Source organism: Anastrepha ludens, chromosome 5, assembly GCF_028408465.1.
Source record: "Anastrepha ludens isolate Willacy chromosome 5, idAnaLude1.1, whole genome shotgun sequence".
In the NCBI taxonomy this organism is placed as follows: Eukaryota; Metazoa; Arthropoda; class Insecta; order Diptera; family Tephritidae; genus Anastrepha; species Anastrepha ludens.
Window position 1 is genome coordinate 23,762,490 of NC_071501.1, and position 18,343 is coordinate 23,780,832.

The 18,343-nt window shown below is 38.7% G+C and overlaps 1 protein-coding gene and 1 long non-coding RNA gene across 3 annotated transcripts in view; one reads left to right on the plus strand and one right to left on the minus strand.

Moving 5' to 3' along the window:
- The window catches only part of LOC128864505 (uncharacterized), a 96,804-nt gene extending 78,960 nt beyond the window's left edge, over positions 1-17,844 (plus strand). The window contains exon 3 of the long non-coding RNA XR_008454701.1: positions 17,756-17,844. This is a non-coding gene — a long non-coding RNA (uncharacterized LOC128864505). The remainder of the gene's footprint in view (positions 1-17,755) is intronic.
- The window catches only part of LOC128864504 (transcription factor HNF-4 homolog), a 101,951-nt gene that overhangs the window by 74,607 nt on the left and 9,001 nt on the right, over positions 1-18,343 (minus strand). The gene's annotated exons all lie outside the window — the stretch shown is intronic.

Below are 18,343 nucleotides of genomic sequence, written 5' to 3' on the forward strand. Positions count from 1 at the left end.
CTAGTCCCCGTAGACATTTTGGCGAAAGAAATGCAGAGAGTGTACTTAAGGCAATCCGAACCCGACGGTAGAGCAAGTCGTAAACATATTGCAGAAGAAGAAAGACGTCGTTCGATCACCCACTGGCAAGACCGGTGGAACAAATCACCGAAAGATAGCTGGACCCATGGGCTAATACCCATTCTTACGACGTGGTTAGAAAGAAACCATGGGGAAACAAACTTCCATTAACCCAATTCCTTTCAGGAACCATAGATTCGGCCATGATAGTTCACCAAACTGCCCAATCTGCATGGATAGAGAAGAAGACGCTGATCACGTCTCGTTCCAATGCCTATGCTATGCTTCCAAAACTTGTAGCACATTAACGGAGAGAATATTATAGATTTTATGCCAAAATCGGGTGATAACTGGAAGCGAATCGTAAAACGTATCCACAGTGATTTAAGACGCGTAGATCTTCGTAGACGAAATAACTAGCAGCCTATGAGCTAACCAGCCCCGTGAGATAATTCCTTTTTTTGACAGTTCCGCAGGGAGAGTGGTAGATAGCGGAGAGGTGTTTAGTACGTAGGTGTAGCTGTGAGGCGACAAGTCGTGCATACTGCCATGCCGGTATAGTAGTACTCATGAGAGTTCCCTCTTCACGGGCGCCATCCCGAAATTGTCACTTTGGAAGCGTCGAAACCACTCTTTACAAGTTGTATTTGATGCAGCGCGATTACCGTAAATATTGATCAATATAGGACCCTTTTCAGCTGCATTTTTCTTTAAAAGGTAATAATGAAGCATAACTTCCCGCAAATGCTTTTTTTCGGGACGAACGTAGACATTTTTGACGTCAGATAAAAAAGGAGCTTTATGCTTCAAACGAATGTCAACTACTGCGGCCGAGATCGTACATTTTTTTTTTTTGGTTTGTGGTGGGTGAGGAGGGATTAAAAAGCCTTCGCACTTACAGCGACCGTCGTCAACTGTGTCGAATGGTATAGCCACTAAAACAATCCCTATTCCTCTTCTGGGGAGACTCCCTTCCTGGAACTACCTTGCATTTCTTCGGGAAGGCCCAGAACGGTGTGCATTAAATGGACCAATACTATTCACCCAAGTCTGGGTCCACCTTATTTGTAGCCAGCTTCATGCTGATTTGATTTTCTCTGCGTTTTGCGCTGCCAATCCGCGCGTTGCAGGTGCAACCTCTTGCTTAACTATTAACTGCGTTCCAACAGTCATGTGATGAACACATGTTATTAGTTAAGCTGTCTGGGCTCAGCTGTTCACCCAAGACTAGCTCAAGCGTTCGGCGTTCTTCGTTGAAACGATCACAGTAGAAGAACACGTGCTCCGCGCTTTCTATTGCATTGTTGCAGCTTGGACAGAACGAAGTGTCCTCCATGTGAAAACGATGGAGGTACTCCAAGAAACATCCGTGACCGCTCAATATTTGGGTTAAATAGTGGTCTACGTCACTGTGCCATCGAGATCGCACATATACACCTTCAAATCACCGGTATATTACTAGAGCGAACACAAGAATAATATCAGCAGCGACACATCTTTTAAGAGGGCGGAAACTAGGCGTCTGTTTTGAAAGATCCTTTGCATAAGTTCTTATTAGATCAAAGGTAAAAATAATACAAAATGCATATAAGAAATTCAGAAATTCCACCGAGAATATTTCTTAAGTGACTTTTTTCTTTATTTTAAGAAAACTCTGCATAGAAAAGAGCTTTACTTTTCGCTTATTCTCAGGTGGAAAATCCCATAAATTTATATATACATAAGTACAATATTTTTACAGAAGATGGCAAATTATAAAAAATATTGTCTTATAAGGCGTTAGAATAAAATAACTACTTTGCCTTAGTGCATTAAACATTTCGTTATTTAATCATTGACTTTACACAGGAAAACTAAACATTTGGTTCGTCATGCATGGGTCCAACTTAAACAAGAGTTAATTATACGTATATTATTATATTATTAGTAAAGCGTGACCAGATAGCAATGATAGCTTTTCCAATTGTTATGTTTCAGTAGCTGTGAAAGTTACCAATGGCATTCAGTTATCAAAATATTCAGTAATGTTTGCCATTTTATAATGCATCGCCTTACGTTTGTCGAACGTGTGGGAATTATTGAAAAATATTATCGATATTCCAGCTCACTTGTAAATACAAAGATCCGAATTTTTAGCAAAATTCATCTCTTCGAACGAGACCCATTTTTTTGCTCAACGGCTATATACACCAACCAGCGAAATTGCCACCTTTGGAGCGAATCTAATCCAAAAATGCTGCACAAATCAACAATGTAACCACAAAGATTAACTGTATGCTGCTGTTTGTGGCATTTCGGGATCTTATTTCTTTCTAAATGAGAAAGAAGAAACAGTTACCGTGAACAACAGCCGCCGTAGCCGAATGCGTTGGTGCGTGACTACCATTCGGAATTTACAGAGAGAACGTCGGTTCAAATCTCGGCGAAAACACCAAAATTAAGAAAAACATTTTTCTAATAGCGGTCGCCCCTCGGCAGGCAATGGCAAACCTCCGAGTGTATTTCTGCCATGAGAAAACTCCTCATAAAAATATCTGCCATTCGAAGTCGGCTTGAAACTGTTGGTCCCTCCATTTGTGGAACAACATCAAGGCGCACACCACAAATAGGAGGAGGAGCTCGGCCAAACACCCAAAAAGGGTATAAGCGCCAATTATAAATAAATAAAGAGGAACAACAGTGACAACATCGATATTCCCGAGCAGTCGTTGTCCCACTACGGAAACCTGGGAAACCCACCAATCATGGGGAATATTATCGCCCGATAACTCTCCTTTCCCAAGTAGTGAGGACTTTAGAAGTCCTGCTACTCCCATTCTACACGAAACATCTGGCCCTAGCTCCACATCAGCATGATTTCCGAAGAGTGTATAGTACTACCACAGCACTCACCACCATAAACACCCAGATAAATCGCGCGCTTAACCAAAACCGCCGTCCCTGCGACAAGACTATCCCAGTAGCGCTGGATCTAAAGCAGACTTTCGACACATCCAGCCACTCCACGCTACTAGATGACATTATACAGTCGACACTCCCGTCAGGGTTGCAGAGGTGGCTCACGAATTATTTGAGTGTTCGGCACTCTTCAGTAATTTTTCGAGACCAAACTCTAAACAGAGAAAGATAAAGCAAGGTGCTTCACAGGGTGCTGTCCTTTCCCTCTTGCTTTTCAATTTTTACATACCGAAGCTCCCCCAGCCACCAGAGGGAGTCTTCCTGGTGTCCTACGCTGACGATTCTATGATAATGGCGTCGGGCTTTCAACGACATTGATGGTCTGTGCGCCCAAGTAAACGATTACTGCACCAATCTTTTTCGCTTTTTCACGAATCTACACCTTTCCTTCACTAAGTCCATGGCGACCCTCTTTACCACCTGAGCAAAGGAGATCAAACCGAAACTCAAGGTCAAAGTCGACTATCCACCAATACCGACTGTTAACAACCCTAAAATTTTTGAAGTTACCTTCGACATTTTGCTCTCCTTCTCTACGCACACAATTGCAATTGTGCAGTACTTGGGGCAAAGCCAAAGAAATGTTATAGGTGACATTTAACGACTGGCCGGTTCTAAAGTACGCTGTGCCTGTCTGGTCGCCTGCAACTAGTAATTTGCAGTGAACTAAGCTTCAGACATACCAAAACACTTCTATTCGGACAGTGACGGGATGCCTCCTGATGTCATCACTACAACACCTACATAACGAGGCTCCCTGTGAAGAAGCGCTCAATAAGCAATTTCTGCTAGGGGGCTACCACAGGTCTTACCCATACAGACACCTGCTTGAACCTGAGCCGCCTCTTCAACTACTCCGACGAGATCCAGGGCAAAACTAACCGACAACTACTGGAATGGACAGTATTTAAACAGACTATAAACGACATTGATCGGCAGACAATTATCACCTTCTTAAGCTCTCGACCCCCCAATGCCGTAATCGGAGTCCAACCACCACCCACAGTAGATCAAAAACTCCAGCTACCCCGAGAGATCCACGTAACATTGGCACAATTACCTTCTAGATACTGTAGCAGGTTAAACTCCTACCTATCCAGAATTGATCCCGACATACTAAACATATGCACCATTAAACCCACCCATCTAACACCCCTCTCCCTCTGGACCCACCTGCGGAAACAGCACGTTTGCCGGACCCACCGTTAGATGAGCTAGACGAAGATAACCGGTAATCTACATTGCACTGACAGGGTTTAGTAAGCTGCTAAAACAACAACAAGCAGTGATTCCTTAAAGTCGACACTACATGCCATTAGCTCAAAGCTGTGAAGAAGACATTTTACAACTAGGTCATTATCGACGAGCGTTCATCAATTGACGAGACAACTGAACTCTGGGAATGAAATATTGACAAGCAACGGAATGCGCATAAATGTGAAGAATACCGAATACCTGCATCTTGCGTTCGGCGAAGAGGAAATGGATCAACGAGAGGCCTCCTATATTAATGGGCAGACAGTAACAATAAGTTTCATGTACCTCGGATCGATCCTTAGCGAAAATGAAAACATAGACGAAGATGTGACACACAGAGTTTATGCGGCGTGAACTCCATCGTGTGTGACAGGAAAATGCCATTAACGATTAAGCGAAAGGTGTACAAAACCTGCGGGAGTCCAGTAATGCTGTACGGGTCGGAATGTTGGGCGACGCAAGCTAACCGCAACCAGAAGATGCACGTGGCGGAAATGAGAATGCTTCGCTAGGCAACAGGAATAACGCGGGTGAACAAAGGGAAAAACATAAAGTTACGAGAATATATGAAAATTGCACCAATCTCAGAGAAAATAAGAAAAAGCTCTTATCTTGCCTCCTGGTACAGATACTCGCCATGAACATAACTAAGCCAACAAGAACTAAAGGAAGGCCAGACTACAATCGACCTGGCTAAATACGGTACAAAGGCGCATAAGAGAATGTGACGACGCAGAGCAAAGGTAGGTGAAGAAAATTTCAGGAAACTCTTTGTGTCGAAGACAGAAAAAGGACCGGCAGACCAAAAACTGGACGTTCTGTTGAGAAAATAGCTGCTGTAGCGCAAAGTGTTGCTGCACAATCATCGGCATCGATATCTCGACTTCCTCAAGGATTAGGCATTCGTGAATTGGCTAGAAAGTTTTAATTATCGTATGACAACTTGTCGTTGTGCGTATGGTGGACATTTAAATGATGCCATTTTTCAGGCCCGAAACAAAATTGCAGCGGGACAGTGAGTTGACGAGTGGTGATCTGCGGATCCACTTCCGTCGGAAAATTCGGTCGGTTAAACAGAATTGCAACGGGACGGAAAACACGGGGACGGTTTCAGCTGACATTTTGTGGTTACAATACAAAAAATTTTTTAGTGAATTCTTTTCGTTTGCCAAATTTGTGAAGCAACTCATTGAAGCTCGTTGTTTCAAAAACAAAAAAAAATTATTTGCTTGCTATTTGCCTGCTGTTGCTTGTAAACGAAGAAATTATCCTCAAGTGATCAGAAAAGCAGCCCTGAGTGCTTAACCCATCGGATAAAATAGAAATGAGTCTAAGTATTTTATATATACATATATAATACATTCGCAGGTTTGCCATTGCTTGCCGAGTGGCGACAGCTATTACAAAAAAAATATTCTTCATTTTGGTGTTTCACCGAGTTTCGAATCTACGTTTTCTCTGAACTTCGCACCAACCCATTCGGCTACGGCGGCCGTCTAAATATTTTACCGCCCTAAAATGAAACCACGGCAAGAAATACGTCTCCGCCGCAATTCTGTGCAATTTCATGCTATTAAATCTGTTCTAGTTTTGGCAGCGAGTACCCGTCAACCCCTTACTCGCTGTAATTCTGTTCAAGGGGTCAAATATAATTGTTAAGAGCCGTATTTTGAATAAAAATAGTGAAACCCGAAAGTATCTAAATTTTTACATGTTTTATTTTAAAACCACATATAGGCGCGTCTTTTGAAAGACCCTTTACTTTTCTTCATATTTACTTCATTTTCATTAGTTGTGTGCCTGGTGCTTGCTTTCAAATAAATATTTTGCCGTAAACAATCTCTGAATATATGTGTGCATGTATGTGTGTGATATTAGAAATATTCTCTTAAATAAACATACATACTTAAGTATGGCTCTCAGTGAGTCGTTAACAAGCCAACAAGAATGCCAAGATGTTAAAGCTCTTGTTGCCACGAGTGCGACTATAATGATTTTTAGCAGCTACAAAACAACAGCTTTTTGACGTTCATCACGCCATATACATATGTAAGCATTCAAATAAAATTTAATATTATTTAAAAAACTCCCCGTACCTACTCGTTTATGTGCACGTACATACACACACATATGGACATACTCATATGTGTCTGCCAGTAAACCACAACCCCACAACTAAATGCAAACAAACGAGCACACACTTACACACATTGGCAGTTCATTCAAATTATTTCGACTAAATTAAATTGCGTGCATATGCAACAGTCATAAATGAATTCGCACTCACGAATAGGTGTACCCAGTAGTGAAAAAAATTGCACAGTCCTATGAAGAACCGGTTGCTTGCTATATATTTTGTGAGCATCTACGAAGTAGTGGAAAATGGATGCAAAGTGAGCCTGTTGGTTAAAGTCGGAAATTAAAGGCACGAAAAACATTGTCTATCTATATAGAAAGATTTACAATATTTAATTTTTTAGTGGGGCAATCAGTTCTAATTTTTTTTTATTAACAAATTTAAACACTTTTAAGATACCATTTACCAAAAAGCTCCTCACAAAAAAGTCAGAGCCGACCTAAAACTGCAGGTCCCTTCATTTGTGGAACAACATTAAGATGCACACTACAAATAGGAGGGGGAGATCGTCGAAACACCTAAAATAGGTGTGAACGCCAATTATTAATTTCTTATATGCAAAAGCCACCCTAAAATTACGTTCTCATATACAGTAATTAGCAATAAAACCAGACAAATTAATCTACCCTTTCACATACGAGTATGGCAGATTAGCTGCAAAATTGACAATCAGCTATGAAGACTGTTTTGAAAGGCTTTTCTTCATAGAAATTGGTTTGGTGGAATATCTTCGCTATTATTGTTGTTGTTTAGTAGCATAGATATTCTCAATACATATACGAAAAATGCTGCTGGAGTTACAGTCCTTACCGGATCGTCCCTGTAATGTAGAACAGACTTTCGTGGTAATGTAAGTGTTTTTACTTTAAAGGAAGTATTTTAGTGTTTTTGGTTGGTTTAATTATTATTAGCGTCATGACGAAAAGGAAAGGAGAAGCAATAGTTTATTTAATTGCGCAATTTGCTAATAGTAAAAGACAGTTGAAGGAAATTTGTAAACGACGTCTACTGAGGTTGCAACAAATTATGGCAGCAATACGCATGGGAAATTCGATATTAGATACATTTTATAAGAAGGAATAGGAAGGCAACGCGTCTATGGATACAAGCAAAAGCTCGTTAAAAATTGATTTAGACGATATAGACATCGGATTTGGGAAATAAATTTCTACCGCATGAGTTTACACTGGTCTTGAGCACACAAAATTCAAATACCAACAGTTTTAGACGATAGCTAAACGGACTAGTTGAAAACTAATTCAAAAGGGAGTAGTTAAAAATGGACTAGTTCAAAGCGGACTAGTTCAAATAGGACTAGTTCAAAAAGGATTAGTTAAAAAATAACGCCGGAGTATTTAAAGGGCTTTTAAGATTTAAAAAAAATACACCTACATATTCTTGATTGTGACTACTTTTGGTCATTTGTGGTGCAATATCAAAGAGCGCACCGCAAATTGGAGCAGGAGCTCGGCGAATCCTTTAGCAATGGATTTACACGGCTATTATATATAAATATACATACATATATAAATATAGATATACATGGGGCATTCTTTCTGAACGTGAGACCCCCTGCCCCAAGAATAGATTTTGACGAAAAGAGGTCTATGAGGGCTTAAAATGTAGGTAATTATGTTTACTTTCGAAAGCAAAGTGGCACTTCTTGAAATTCAAAATGGCGGATCCAATATGGCGGATTCAATATGGCGCAATTTTGCAGTTCGTGCATCAGATTTATGCTATTTCGTGTTTTCTTTATTTATTTTTAAGTAAAATTGTTGCATTGGATTTAATTTTACATATTTCCAAGTTAATTATTTATTTTTATTGGTCACTGATTATTCATCATTCAATTATGATTCAGTTCATAGCATAAATCTGATGCACGAACTGCAAAATTGCGCCATATTGAATCCGCCATATTGGATCCGCCATTTTGAATTTCAAGAAGTGCCACTTTGCTTTCGAAAGTAAACATAATTACCTACATTTTAAGCCCTCATAGACCTCTTTTCGTCAAAATCTATTCTGGGGGCAGGGGGTCTCACGTTCAGAAAGAATGCCCCACATATATACAAAATTTATTGTGAATATAAAAAATTTATTGTATATTATTTAAAATTTCAAATTTGACACGAAATATTATTTGAGCGAGCAACTATATTGCAAATTGATATGGGAAATTTGTGAAAAGCTTTTGATATCCTCTTATTTTATATTATATTTAAATGCGTCTGTAATATGAATGTATAATTAATAATATCTAACAAAAGTTGTATTAGAATTATCACCTCGAAAACCTCTTTTCTTTGCTGGCGTCCATTTTATTTATTTTTTACTCTGACGTTTCTCGTTACATTCGTAATAATATTTATCGATAGCACAGAATTATCGATAACACAGAAAACACAGGGTTGTGCGGAAGAAAGTGTCTTTATAATATTGGATTTCGGGAGGGAAATTTTCTATGAGTAATTTTGCTTTTAATTACGAATTGGGAGCTAAGCTCGAAAAACTAGATAATCTAGTTATAATCGTATAGGAATCTATTGTTAGCTAATATGGAATAGGGATGTAATACTCAAAAGAAGTAGTAAATTAACTAGAAATGCCATAGTTCGGAACCAGTGAATTTCTCTGCTGGGCATTTGCGTGCTTATGCCAGTTATAGAATTTAAGATAACCACAGCTTTCATAGCAATTACGCTTTCTGCTAGGGGGCTACCACAGGTCTTACCCATACAGACACCTGCTTGAACCTGAGCCGCCTCTTCAACTACTCCGACGAGATCCAGGGCAAAACTAACCGACAACTACTGGAATGGACAGTATTTAAACAGACTATAAACGACATTGATCGGCAGACAATTATCACCTTCTTAAGCTCTCGACCCCCCAATGCCGTAATCGGAGTCCAACCACCACCCACAGTAGATCAAAAACTCCAGCTACCCCGAGAGATCCACGTAACATTGGCACAATTACCTTCTAGATACTGTAGCAGGTTAAACTCCTACCTATCCAGAATTGATCCCGACATACTAAACATATGCACCATTAAACCCACCCATCTAACACCCCTCTCCCTCTGGACCCACCTGCGGAAACAGCACGTTTGCCGGACCCACCGTTAGATGAGCTAGACGAAGATAACCGGTAATCTACATTGCACTGACAGGGTTTAGTAAGCTGCTAAAACAACAACAAGCAGTGATTCCTTAAAGTCGACACTACATGCCATTAGCTCAAAGCTGTGAAGAAGACATTTTACAACTAGGTCATTATCGACGAGCGTTCATCAATTGACGAGACAACTGAACTCTGGGAATGAAATATTGACAAGCAACGGAATGCGCATAAATGTGAAGAATACCGAATACCTGCATCTTGCGTTCGGCGAAGAGGAAATGGATCAACGAGAGGCCTCCTATATTAATGGGCAGACAGTAACAATAAGTTTCATGTACCTCGGATCGATCCTTAGCGAAAATGAAAACATAGACGAAGATGTGACACACAGAGTTTATGCGGCGTGAACTCCATCGTGTGTGACAGGAAAATGCCATTAACGATTAAGCGAAAGGTGTACAAAACCTGCGGGAGTCCAGTAATGCTGTACGGGTCGGAATGTTGGGCGACGCAAGCTAACCGCAACCAGAAGATGCACGTGGCGGAAATGAGAATGCTTCGCTAGGCAACAGGAATAACGCGGGTGAACAAAGGGAAAAACATAAAGTTACGAGAATATATGAAAATTGCACCAATCTCAGAGAAAATAAGAAAAAGCTCTTATCTTGCCTCCTGGTACAGATACTCGCCATGAACATAACTAAGCCAACAAGAACTAAAGGAAGGCCAGACTACAATCGACCTGGCTAAATACGGTACAAAGGCGCATAAGAGAATGTGACGACGCAGAGCAAAGGTAGGTGAAGAAAATTTCAGGAAACTCTTTGTGTCGAAGACAGAAAAAGGACCGGCAGACCAAAAACTGGACGTTCTGTTGAGAAAATAGCTGCTGTAGCGCAAAGTGTTGCTGCACAATCATCGGCATCGATATCTCGACTTCCTCAAGGATTAGGCATTCGTGAATTGGCTAGAAAGTTTTAATTATCGTATGACAACTTGTCGTTGTGCGTATGGTGGACATTTAAATGATGCCATTTTTCAGGCCCGAAACAAAATTGCAGCGGGACAGTGAGTTGACGAGTGGTGATCTGCGGATCCACTTCCGTCGGAAAATTCGGTCGGTTAAACAGAATTGCAACGGGACGGAAAACACGGGGACGGTTTCAGCTGACATTTTGTGGTTACAATACAAAAAATTTTTTAGTGAATTCTTTTCGTTTGCCAAATTTGTGAAGCAACTCATTGAAGCTCGTTGTTTCAAAAACAAAAAAAAATTATTTGCTTGCTATTTGCCTGCTGTTGCTTGTAAACGAAGAAATTATCCTCAAGTGATCAGAAAAGCAGCCCTGAGTGCTTAACCCATCGGATAAAATAGAAATGAGTCTAAGTATTTTATATATACATATATAATACATTCGCAGGTTTGCCATTGCTTGCCGAGTGGCGACAGCTATTACAAAAAAAATATTCTTCATTTTGGTGTTTCACCGAGTTTCGAATCTACGTTTTCTCTGAACTTCGCACCAACCCATTCGGCTACGGCGGCCGTCTAAATATTTTACCGCCCTAAAATGAAACCACGGCAAGAAATACGTCTCCGCCGCAATTCTGTGCAATTTCATGCTATTAAATCTGTTCTAGTTTTGGCAGCGAGTACCCGTCAACCCCTTACTCGCTGTAATTCTGTTCAAGGGGTCAAATATAATTGTTAAGAGCCGTATTTTGAATAAAAATAGTGAAACCCGAAAGTATCTAAATTTTTACATGTTTTATTTTAAAACCACATATAGGCGCGTCTTTTGAAAGACCCTTTACTTTTCTTCATATTTACTTCATTTTCATTAGTTGTGTGCCTGGTGCTTGCTTTCAAATAAATATTTTGCCGTAAACAATCTCTGAATATATGTGTGCATGTATGTGTGTGATATTAGAAATATTCTCTTAAATAAACATACATACTTAAGTATGGCTCTCAGTGAGTCGTTAACAAGCCAACAAGAATGCCAAGATGTTAAAGCTCTTGTTGCCACGAGTGCGACTATAATGATTTTTAGCAGCTACAAAACAACAGCTTTTTGACGTTCATCACGCCATATACATATGTAAGCATTCAAATAAAATTTAATATTATTTAAAAAACTCCCCGTACCTACTCGTTTATGTGCACGTACATACACACACATATGGACATACTCATATGTGTCTGCCAGTAAACCACAACCCCACAACTAAATGCAAACAAACGAGCACACACTTACACACATTGGCAGTTCATTCAAATTATTTCGACTAAATTAAATTGCGTGCATATGCAACAGTCATAAATGAATTCGCACTCACGAATAGGTGTACCCAGTAGTGAAAAAAATTGCACAGTCCTATGAAGAACCGGTTGCTTGCTATATATTTTGTGAGCATCTACGAAGTAGTGGAAAATGGATGCAAAGTGAGCCTGTTGGTTAAAGTCGGAAATTAAAGGCACGAAAAACATTGTCTATCTATATAGAAAGATTTACAATATTTAATTTTTTAGTGGGGCAATCAGTTCTAATTTTTTTTTATTAACAAATTTAAACACTTTTAAGATACCATTTACCAAAAAGCTCCTCACAAAAAAGTCAGAGCCGACCTAAAACTGCAGGTCCCTTCATTTGTGGAACAACATTAAGATGCACACTACAAATAGGAGGGGGAGATCGTCGAAACACCTAAAATAGGTGTGAACGCCAATTATTAATTTCTTATATGCAAAAGCCACCCTAAAATTACGTTCTCATATACAGTAATTAGCAATAAAACCAGACAAATTAATCTACCCTTTCACATACGAGTATGGCAGATTAGCTGCAAAATTGACAATCAGCTATGAAGACTGTTTTGAAAGGCTTTTCTTCATAGAAATTGGTTTGGTGGAATATCTTCGCTATTATTGTTGTTGTTTAGTAGCATAGACATTCTCAATACATATACGAAAAATGCTGCTGGAGTTACAGTCCTTACCGGATCGTCCCTGTAATGTAGAACAGACTTTCGTGGTAATGTAAGTGTTTTTACTTTAAAGGAAGTATTTTAGTGTTTTTGGTTGGTTTAATTATTATTAGCGTCATGACGAAAAGGAAAGGAGAAGCAATAGTTTATTTAATTGCGCAATTTGCTAATAGTAAAAGACAGTTGAAGGAAATTTGTAAACGACGTCTACTGAGGTTGCAACAAATTATGGCAGCAATACGCATGGGAAATTCGATATTAGATACATTTTATAAGAAGGAATAGGAAGGCAACGCGTCTATGGATACAAGCAAAAGCTCGTTAAAAATTGATTTAGACGATATAGACATCGGATTTGGGAAATAAATTTCTACCGCATGAGTTTACACTGGTCTTGAGCACACAAAATTCAAATACCAACAGTTTTAGACGATAGCTAAACGGACTAGTTGAAAACTAATTCAAAAGGGAGTAGTTAAAAATGGACTAGTTCAAAGCGGACTAGTTCAAATAGGACTAGTTCAAAAAGGATTAGTTAAAAAATAACGCCGGAGTATTTAAAGGGCTTTTAAGATTTAAAAAAAATACACCTACATATTCTTGATTGTGACTACTTTTGGTCATTTGTGGTGCAATATCAAAGAGCGCACCGCAAATTGGAGCAGGAGCTCGGCGAATCCTTTAGCAATGGATTTACACGGCTATTATATATAAATATACATACATATATAAATATAGATATACATGGGGCATTCTTTCTGAACGTGAGACCCCCTGCCCCAAGAATAGATTTTGACGAAAAGAGGTCTATGAGGGCTTAAAATGTAGGTAATTATGTTTACTTTCGAAAGCAAAGTGGCACTTCTTGAAATTCAAAATGGCGGATCCAATATGGCGGATTCAATATGGCGCAATTTTGCAGTTCGTGCATCAGATTTATGCTATTTCGTGTTTTCTTTATTTATTTTTAAGTAAAATTGTTGCATTGGATTTAATTTTACATATTTCCAAGTTAATTATTTATTTTTATTGGTCACTGATTATTCATCATTCAATTATGATTCAGTTCATAGCATAAATCTGATGCACGAACTGCAAAATTGCGCCATATTGAATCCGCCATATTGGATCCGCCATTTTGAATTTCAAGAAGTGCCACTTTGCTTTCGAAAGTAAACATAATTACCTACATTTTAAGCCCTCATAGACCTCTTTTCGTCAAAATCTATTCTGGGGGCAGGGGGTCTCACGTTCAGAAAGAATGCCCCACATATATACAAAATTTATTGTGAATATAAAAAATTTATTGTATATTATTTAAAATTTCAAATTTGACACGAAATATTATTTGAGCGAGCAACTATATTGCAAATTGATATGGGAAATTTGTGAAAAGCTTTTGATATCCTCTTATTTTATATTATATTTAAATGCGTCTGTAATATGAATGTATAATTAATAATATCTAACAAAAGTTGTATTAGAATTATCACCTCGAAAACCTCTTTTCTTTGCTGGCGTCCATTTTATTTATTTTTTACTTTGACGTTTCTCGTTACATTCGTAATAATATTTATCGATAGCACAGAATTATCGATAACACAGAAAACACAGGGTTGTGCGGAAGAAAGTGTCTTTATAATATTGGATTTCGGGAGGGAAATTTTCTATGAGTAATTTTGCTTTTAATTACGAATTGGGAGCTAAGCTCGAAAAACTAGATAATCTAGTTATAATCGTATAGGAATCTATTGTTAGCTAATATGGAATAGGGATGTAATACTCAAAAGAAGTAGTAAATTAACTAGAAATGCCATAGTTCGGAACCAGTGAATTTCTCTGCTGGGCATTTGCGTGCTTATGCCAGTTATAGAATTTAAGATAACCACAGCTTTCATAGCAATTACGCTTTTAAGCATTTTTTATTTGCGTAGAAAGTTTTATTGAGTACGAGATATCAGCGCACGATGCTAACATAAAATGAGTAAAATTTTGCAAAAAGAAATCGATGACCAGTGGAAAGTACATACATATGCATGTGTGAATGTATGCATTTGAAGTATGATACATAAAGTAAGAGTGCCACTGATTAAAACTTTGAAAATTAAATACATAATTGTTCAGTGAATAAAATTGTTCGAAAATTTATAATTTGCGTTTAGCTCTACCGCCGTTTTGTATCAAATAATATATGCAAGTATGTACATACACACATACATATATATGTACTTACATACATACACATATGTACGCATAGGTACCTGCCTCTGTATGTATGTCAATACTATTATTTACGTCTCGGTCTTAGATGAAGTGGGGCCCTCTATGCGGCGACTTAACGAAATACATAACACATACATACATACACATAATCACATGCATATGCATTCACAGTGCTGGCTAAAGAAAAATAGCACGGAATTGCAAAAAAAATTTTACTTGGAAAGAAGCAAAATATTTATTATATTATTGTATTTATGCTATTTATTTGGTATTTTGAAATATGAATGTAGTTGGGTTTTTTTTTTGCTTACAACTTTGCATTTTTTTTTTTAAATTATTACATGCTTACATTCCATAAAAATACAATACCTGCCCTAAATTTGATAGGGAAACACGTGGCCGCCTCGGCGCTCAGACTCAAAAGTATGGCGCTATGGAAAGACCGGTGGTTTGGCCACGCTTCTATTTTGCACTCTCTGAATAGTCACAAACAAGAAATAGACTACTCTACTCCTAGACTCACCTTCGAAAGGCTCTTCAAAACGAGTATACCGTCAAGAAAGCAGTGGCCGACACCAAGGCCATGGAGAAGGGGGGAATTAAATTTTTATACAGATGGTTCCAAGCTAGACGATAAGGTTGGTTACGGAGTTTTCTCAAAGGCATTAGGACTCAAACTATTCGTTCGACTACCCGGCTACTGTAGCATCTATCAGGCAGAGGTTCCAGCTGTAAAAGAAGTGGCTACATATCTAAATACGCACACCGTAACAAAAACGACTATAAATACAATATATTCTCGGATAGCCAGTCAGCCACCAGCCTTATTTGAGTTCCGGGGCACAGAGATATTGAGGGAAACTGAAAAGTTGATGAGCTAGCCAGAAAAGGTACTGCTCTTCAACTGCTCAGCGATAAAAATACCATTGGAATACCCATGTCCACAAGTAAGCTAATAATAAAAAACAACATTATCCAAGAGGCCAATAGGTCATAGAGAAATGAAGATACGTGTCTAACAGCTAGGCTACTATGGCCGCAAATAAACAAAAAAAGGACAATAGAATTGCTAAGCCTCTCAAGAGACAATATCTCGAAGGTCGTGGCTGGTTTAACCAGTCATTGGCTATTTGGCAGGCATTTCTCGAGACTAGGAGTTTTCTCCCGAAGTTGTAGAGATGAGGAAGAGGAAGAAACAGTTGAGCTTTTCCTTTGCAATTGTCCAGCCCTAGCTAAAATCAGAGCAGGTTGTCTAGGTAAATACTTTTGACGTGATAACGTCTTATAATTCGATTTAACAGGCTGCACGCACGAAAAAATGTGTCGTTACCTTGCCCATTAGTGTTACCTTGCTCATATGTAGTTACCTTGCACTTTAGTGTTACCTTGCTCATATGTAGTTACCTTGCTCATTAGTGTTACCTTGCTCTTTAGTGTTACCTTGCTCATTAGTGTTACCTTGCTCATTGCCGTTACCTTGCTCATTTGTCGTTACCTTGCTCATTGCATTGAATGAACTGCAAATTCTTTCACCATTCGAAAGCTACATCCTCCACGAGTAACATGGATTATATTTTATTTTGGAAATAGGGCTCGAGATATAGGTCAAAACGTGGACCCGGGTAACCTTCGGATGTGTATGTACAATATGGGTATCAAATGGAAGCTATTGGTGAATGCTTTAGTCCAGAGTATTTTTCATGCCACTCAGTGACTAGGGTCTCGAGATAGAGACCAAAACGTGGACCCTAGAATGTGTTTGTACAATATGGATATCAAATTGAAGCTGTTGGTGAATGCTTTAGTACAGAGTATTTTTCATGCCGCTCCGTGACTGGGGTCTTGAGATATAGGTCAAAACGTGGACCCGGGTAACCTTTGGTTGTGTATGTACAATATGGGTATCAAATGAAAGCTGTTGGTAAGTGCTTTAATACGGGGTAATTTTCATACCTATTGATGACTAGGGTCTGGAAATATATGCCAAAACGTGGACCCGCCGTGTCTTTGCACCGAATTAAACCAAACTTACACACATTGTTAAGGAGGTATTGAAGATGGTTTCCGTATAGTTTGGATACCTATTGGTAGACAGGGTCTCGAGATATAGGTCAAAACGTGGACCCGGGTAACCTTCGGATGTGTATGTACAATATGGGTATCAAATGGAAGCTGTTGGTGAATGCTTTAGTTCAGAGTATGTCCATCCGCTCCGTGTCTAGGGTCTCGAGATAGAGACCAAAACGTGGACCCTATAATGTGTTTGTACAATATGGATATCAAATGAAAGCTGTTGATAAGTGCTTTAATACGGGGTAATTTTCATACCTATTGATGACTAGGGTCTCGAAATATATGCCAAAACGTGGACCCGCCGTGTCTTTGAACCGAATTAAACCAAACTTACACACATTGTTAAGTAGGTATTGAAGATGATTTCCGTATAGTTTGAATACCTATTGGTAGATAGGGTCTCAAGATATAGGTCAAAACGTGGACCCGGGTAACCTTCGGACGTGTATGTACAATATGGATATCAAATGAAAGCTGTTGGTGAATGCTTTAGTACAGAGTATTTTTCATGCCGCTCCGTGACTGGGGTCTCGCGATATAGGTCAAAACGTGGACCCGGGTAACCTTTGGTTGTGTATGTACAATATGGGTATCAAATGAAAGCTGTTGATAAGTGCTTTAATACGGGGTAATTTGTTATGTTATGTTATGTTATGTTATGTTATGTTATGTTATGTTATGTTATGTTATGTTATGTTATGTTATGTTATGTTATGTTATGTTTTGTTATGTTATGTCAAAGTATATTATGTTATGTTAATGTTAACTCATTCTCTATATCCATACAAAATATCTATCAAACAAATAAAATTAAAATTTTCTTTTGAAAAATGCAACCATTCAATCAGTATTTTCTTATGACGTTATCACGTTAAATTATCGTCAGTAAACCGACTTTACAGACCACCTCTTTTTTTATTTCTCTTACAGAGCTGTCTGGCGTGGGGTTGGGATCAATTCTACGTTTCATAAGAGCCACAAAATGGTCCAAGAAGGAAGGTAAATGGGGTTCCCGTGCAGCACAGAGGACCTGTAAGGTCTAAGAGAGTTGGTCGTGCAGACCGACTACCACCATAAACTAACCTAACCTACATTCCATAAAACAAGTTTTTTTGTGCACTTAGCTACAAAGAACCACCAGTATTATTTTTTAAACTTTAAGATTCAAACTTTTCTCATGCAAAATCCACTAATCTTTTACTTACTATACAATAGGTTCACATAGATTATCTACTATTTTGAGCTTAACTCCCAATCTGTAATTAAAAAACTAAATTTCTCTCTCGAAATCCGAGATTATAAAATAATCTAGGATTATAAGTATACTTTCTTCTGTATAACCCTGTGTTTTCTGTGTTATTGATTATTAATATTACGGATGTAAGGATAAACGCAGCAGAGGAAGCGGAAGACCTCTTCTGCATTGGAAAGATCAGGTGGAAAAGGACTTGGCTTCACTTGGTGTGTCCAACTGGCGCCAGTTAGAACGAGAAAGAAACAACTAGCGCGCTTTGTTAA